Source organism: Nomascus leucogenys, chromosome 14, assembly GCF_006542625.1.
Source record: "Nomascus leucogenys isolate Asia chromosome 14, Asia_NLE_v1, whole genome shotgun sequence".
Taxonomy (NCBI): Eukaryota; Metazoa; Chordata; class Mammalia; order Primates; family Hylobatidae; genus Nomascus; species Nomascus leucogenys.
The window spans coordinates 39,846,291-39,851,803 of record NC_044394.1 but is presented as its reverse complement, the minus strand read 5'-3'; the positions used below and the strand labels follow the sequence as shown (position 1 = coordinate 39,851,803).

The following is a 5,513-nucleotide window of genomic DNA, read 5'->3' as shown; positions in this document are numbered from 1 at the left end:
AGCTGGGACTACAGGCAGGTGCCATCATGCCCAGCTAATTTTTCATATTTTTAGTAGAGACAGGGTTTTACCATGTTAGCCAGGATGGTCTCGATCTCCTGACCTCATGATCTGCCTGCCTCGGCCTCCCAAACAAAGTGCTGGGATTACAGGCGTGAGCCACTGTGCCTGGCCGATCTGATGGTTTTTAAAATGGGAGTTTCCCTGCACAAGCTCTCTCTCTCTTTGCCTGCTGCCATTCGTGTAAGACGTGACTTGCCTCCCGCCATGACTGTGAGGCCTCCCCAGCCACCTGGAACTGTAAGTCCATTAGGCCTCTTTCTTTTGTAAATTGTCCAGTCTCAGGTATGTCTTTATCAGCAGTGTGAAAATGGACTAATACAGATGACATGGAGAAGATCTGGCACCACCCCTTCTGCAGTGAGCTGCACGTGGCCCCAGAGGAGCACCTAGTGCTGCTGACCAAGGCCCCTCTGAACCCCAAGGTCAACAGAGAGAAGATAACTCAGATCATGTTTGAGACCTTTAACACCTGGGCCATGTACGTGGCCATCCAGGCCATGCTGTCCCTCTACACCTCTGGGCACACCACTGGCATTGTCCTGGACTCTGGAGATGGGGTCACCCATATGGTGCTCATCTACAAGGGCTGTACCCTCCCCCATGGCATCCTGTGTCTGGACTTGGCTGGCCAGGACCTGACTACCCCATGAAAATCCTCACCAAGCTCGGCTACAGCTTGATCACTGTGGCCGAGCGGGAGATCATGCATGACTAGGAGAAGCTGTGTTGCCCTTTGAGCAGGAGATGGCCACCGCCGCATCCCCCTCCTCCCTGGAGAAGAGCTATGAGGTGCCCCATGGCCAGGTCATCGCCATTGGCAACGAGCAGTTCCAGTGTCTGGAGGCACTGTTCCAGCCTTCCTTCCTGGGCATGGAATCTTGCAGCATCCACAAGACCACCTTCAACTCCATCAGGAAGTGTGATGTGGACATCTGCAAAGACCTATATGCCAACACGTGCTATCTGGTGGCACCACCACATACCGGGGCATCCTGACAGGATGCAGAAGGAGATCACTGCCCTGGCGCCTAGCACCACGAAGATCAAGATCATTGTGCCCCTCCCCAAGCGCAGGTACTCGGTGTGGATCGGCAGTTCCATCCTGGCCTCACTGTCTACCTTCCAGCAGATGTGGATCAGCAAGCAGGAGTAAGATGAGTCAGGCCCCTCCATCATCCACCACAAACGCTTTTAAACGGACTGTGAGCCGATGAGTAGCATTTACTGCATGGGTTAATTCCGGCGTATAAATTTGCCCTTGGAGGCCGGGCACGGTGGCTCACGCCTGTAATCCCAGCACTTTGGGAGGCCGAGGTGGGCAGATCACAAGGTCAGGATATCAAGACCATCCTGGCTAGCAGGGTGAAACCCCATCTCTACTAAAAATACAAAAAAATTAGCTGGGCGTGGTGGCAGGCGCCTGTAGTCCCAGCTACTGGGGAGGCTGAGGCAGAAGAATGGCATGAACCTGAGAGGTGGAGCTTGCAGTGAGAGGAGATCGTGCCACTGCACTCCAGCCTGGGTGACAGAGCGAAACTCCCGTCTCAAAAGAAAAAAAAAAAAAAATTTGCTCCTAGCAAATGCATACACCTCATACTAGCCTCACGAAACTGGAATAAGCCTTCGAAAAGAAATTTGTCCTTAAGGTTTGTATCTGGTATCAGCACTGGATTGTAAAACTTGTTGCTGATTTTGACCTTGTATTCAAGTTAACTGTTCTGTTTGGTATTTGTGTAATACCCTATACATGTCTTTGATTTCAACCCTTAGTATGTGTGGCTTGGTCACTTCGTGGCTGAGGTAAGAACTGGCTTGTGGAAGACAGGTCGGTGGTTTGGTGAGTCTGTGTGGCCAGCAGTCTCCGATCTGTGCAGTGTATTAATGTGTCAGGGCAGAGTGTTCTGCCGTAGAGCCTGGTAAGGGCTCCTGAACCAATTGTTTCTGTCTTGCCGATCTATCAGGTTGGAAAAGTCCAAGCCATAGGACCAAGTTTCCTTTCTTAGCTGATGTTTTCATGCCAGAACGCCATGAGCTGCTACTTATCTTGAGTTGGAAGTAGTTTGCATTTCCACCTGTAAATGTATTCATCCTTTTAATTTATGTAGAGTTTTCTTGTACTCAATTCTCAGTTCTTTGAGTTGACAACACATTTTATTTTTTTACTGTTATGTGAGAACATCAGGCCCCAGCAACACGTCATTGTGTAAGGAAAAATAAAAGTACTGCTGTAAAAGAAAAAAAATCAGCTGGGTGCGGTGGCTTAATGCCTGTGATCCCAGCACTTTGGGAGGCCAAGGTGGGTGGATTGCTTGAGGTCAGGAGTTTGAGCCTAGCCAGGCCAACATAGCGAAACCCTGTCTCTAGTAAAATGCAAAAGTTAGCTAGGCGTGGTGGTGGGTGCCTGTAATCCCAGCTACTAGGGAGGCTGAGGCAGGAGAATTGCTTGAACCCAGGAGGTGGAGTTTGCAGTGAGCCAGGATCACACCACTTCACTCCACCCTGGGCAACAGAGCGAGACTCCATCTCAAAAAAAAAAAAAAATTCAGGAGTCTCACTGAGGTAGTAGCTACAGTGAGCAGATACCACCCCTTAGGGGTTGGGGAACAAAGGGAAAAGACTGGGATGAATAGAATTTAAAATTCTGAAGGAGGGCACAGTGGGAAGATGGGGGAGGCCTGCCTCCTGGGCCCCTGTATCTCTAAGGGGCTGTGCTGAGGCTGATTCTAGGAGCATGGGGGAAACTGCACACTGGAAGCAGACTTGCCTGGACCATACTGTTCAACAGAGGCAGACGCAGGGAGCCTGTCGCTTTCTCCCCCGAGCTCTAATCCCCTTCCTGCTGGTTTGCAGAGGTCTAGCCCAAGAATCACAAAGCAGAACACAGAACAGGGGATTCAAAGCTGAAACGATCGTGACCAGCACTCCCCTCAAACACTGACTCAGGGTTTGCAGGTACTAGGACAGGGTTCTAAATAACATATCCCCTTTCAGTTCAAGGTTTCCAAAAAATGCAGTATTTTAATGAACCCACCTTGGGAAAAAAATTATAATAGCATCCACATCATTAGCAGCTCACAGTAGAGTTACTTTTCACTTAAACAGTCACGACTGACAAGTACTAGCAGTTCACAGACACATTCTAAGTGATTTTGATTTCAGATCCAGATAAATGAGAAGCTAATTGTTTTTTAAAAATAAAACAGGGTCTGTAATTCATTACACAGATAAAAGATCGTTTCCCATTAAATATTTTGTTTCCTAAGTGCAGTTATACATAAACAAGTGAAAGGGATGCAACCCACAAATAGTCCTAATTCAAGTGCTAGAGAATTTGACAGTTTAGTTGATAGGTCAGCAAACTACAGGCTGCAGGTCAGACCTAGCCTGCTGCCTACTTTTTGTTTTTTTTTTTTTGGAGATGGAGTTTTGCTGTTGTTGCCCAGGCTGGAGTGCGATGGTATGATCTTGGCTCACCGCAACCTCCACCTCCCGGGTTCAAGCGATTCTCCTGCCTCAGCCTCCTGAGTAGCTGGGATTACAGGCGCCCGCCACCACACCCAGCTAATTTTTGTATTTTTAGTAGAGACCGGGTTTCACCATGTTGGTCAGGCTGGTCTCAAACTCTCGACCTCAGGTGATCCGCCCGCCTTGGCCTCCCTAAGTGCTGGGATTACAGGTATGAGCCACCGTGCCTGGCCACTGCCTACTTTTTATAAATAAAGTTTTACTACTAACATGGCCACAGTTACAATAGGCCATATGACCTCCAAAGCCTAAGTGTGGACTCTATTAGGGTAACTTTATGTGACTCATGAGGTTTTTTTTTTTTTTTTTTTTTTTAATACAGTCTTGCTCTTGTTGCCCAGGCTGGATTGCAGTGGCATGATCTTGGCTCACTGCAACCTCCGCTTCCGGGGTTCAAGCGATTCTCCTGCCTCAGCCTCCTGAGTAGCTGAAATTACGGGTACCCACCACCATTCCCAGCTCATTTTTTGTATTTTTAGTAGAGATGGGATTTCACCATGTTGCCCAGGCCGGTCTCAAACTACTGACCTCAGGTGATCACCTGCCTTGGCCTCCCAAAGTGCTGGGATTACAGGCATAAGCCACTGCGCCCAGCCGAGGTTTCTTTTTTAAATAATGAAAATGTGCCTTACCAGACAACTTGAAACATTTTAAGAATTGAATGTTTGGGCTGGGCACGGTGGCTCACGCCTGTAATCCCAGCACTTTGGGAGGCCGAGGTGGGCGGATCAGGAGGTCAGGAGATCGAGACCATCCTGGCTAACACGGTGAAACCCCGTCTCTACTAAAAATACAAAAAATTAGCCGGGCGAGGTGGCGGGAGCCTGTAGTCCCAGCTACTCGGGAGGCTGAGGCAGCAGAATGGCGTGAACCCGGGAGGCGGAGCTTGCAGTGAGCTGAGATTGCGCCACTGCACTCCAGCCTGGGCGACAGCGAGACTCTGTCTCAAAAAAAAAAAAAAGAATTGAATGTTTGTAGTAAGAGAGAGATGTTTTTTAAGGACCAAATTTGATGTGTTTTAACCTGAGCACACTTTATTCTGCTCCACACCATTCCAGGGCTAAATGAGTAAATCCTAGTCCAAATTCCTGTGACAGGAGAGGCCCTGAACATAATCAAAATGCACCTATCAGTTTACCTGAAATGCTCTGACAAGAAAAAGTGGGAAAGCCTGCCATTTGTCTCTTAAAAACTGTTAAGTCGAGAGGGGAAAAAAAGCCATTTTCAAGACTACAAAAGTGTAGCACCCACTAAAGGTTGGAAAGTGCTTTTGACACCACCTGGACAACACAGCAAAACCCCATCTCTCCAAAAAAAAAAAAAAAAAAAAAAAAAAAGGCTGGCTGTGGTGGTGCTCACCTGTAGTCCCAGCTACTTAGGAAGCTGAAATAGGAGAATCACCTGAGCCTGGGAAGTTTAGGTAAGCCATGATGGCACCATTGCACTGCAGCCTGGGTGACAGAGACCCTGTCTCTTAAAAAAAAAAAAAAAAGTGAAGCACCAATGGCATTTCATAATCCACAACTCATACTCTCACTAATATGCATGTTAATTTTAATTTTAAAAATTAGCTTATGCCTCAGGGACGCTCTTACCCTTTTTTTTCTTTGTAAACAGAGACAGGGTCTCACTATGTTGGCCAAGGTGGTCTGAATTCCTGGCCTCAAGCAATCCTGCCTCGGCCTCCCAAAGTGCTAGGATATTACAGGTGTGAGCCACTGTGTCTGTCTTGCCTTTCTTTTCTTTTTATTTTCTGAAGACACTGATTACAACTTTTAGATTTTTTTTTAGATACAAATTTGTCAATAAATAAAAATCTTTCAGATTCAAATCTTCCAAAAATTCCTAAAATCCAGCTATTTCTGTTCACAATGAATGTGCTTATTAAAAACTTCAGAGGAGAAAAAAGTGATACAGAAGACACA

General features: G+C 47.2%; 1 pseudogene; it reads left to right on the top strand.

The window, feature by feature from the left end:
• Window positions 1-370: 370 nt before the first annotated feature.
• LOC100598662 lies at window positions 371-1,258 on the top strand (annotated as a pseudogene).
• The last annotated feature ends 4,255 nt before the right edge of the window (window positions 1,259-5,513 follow it).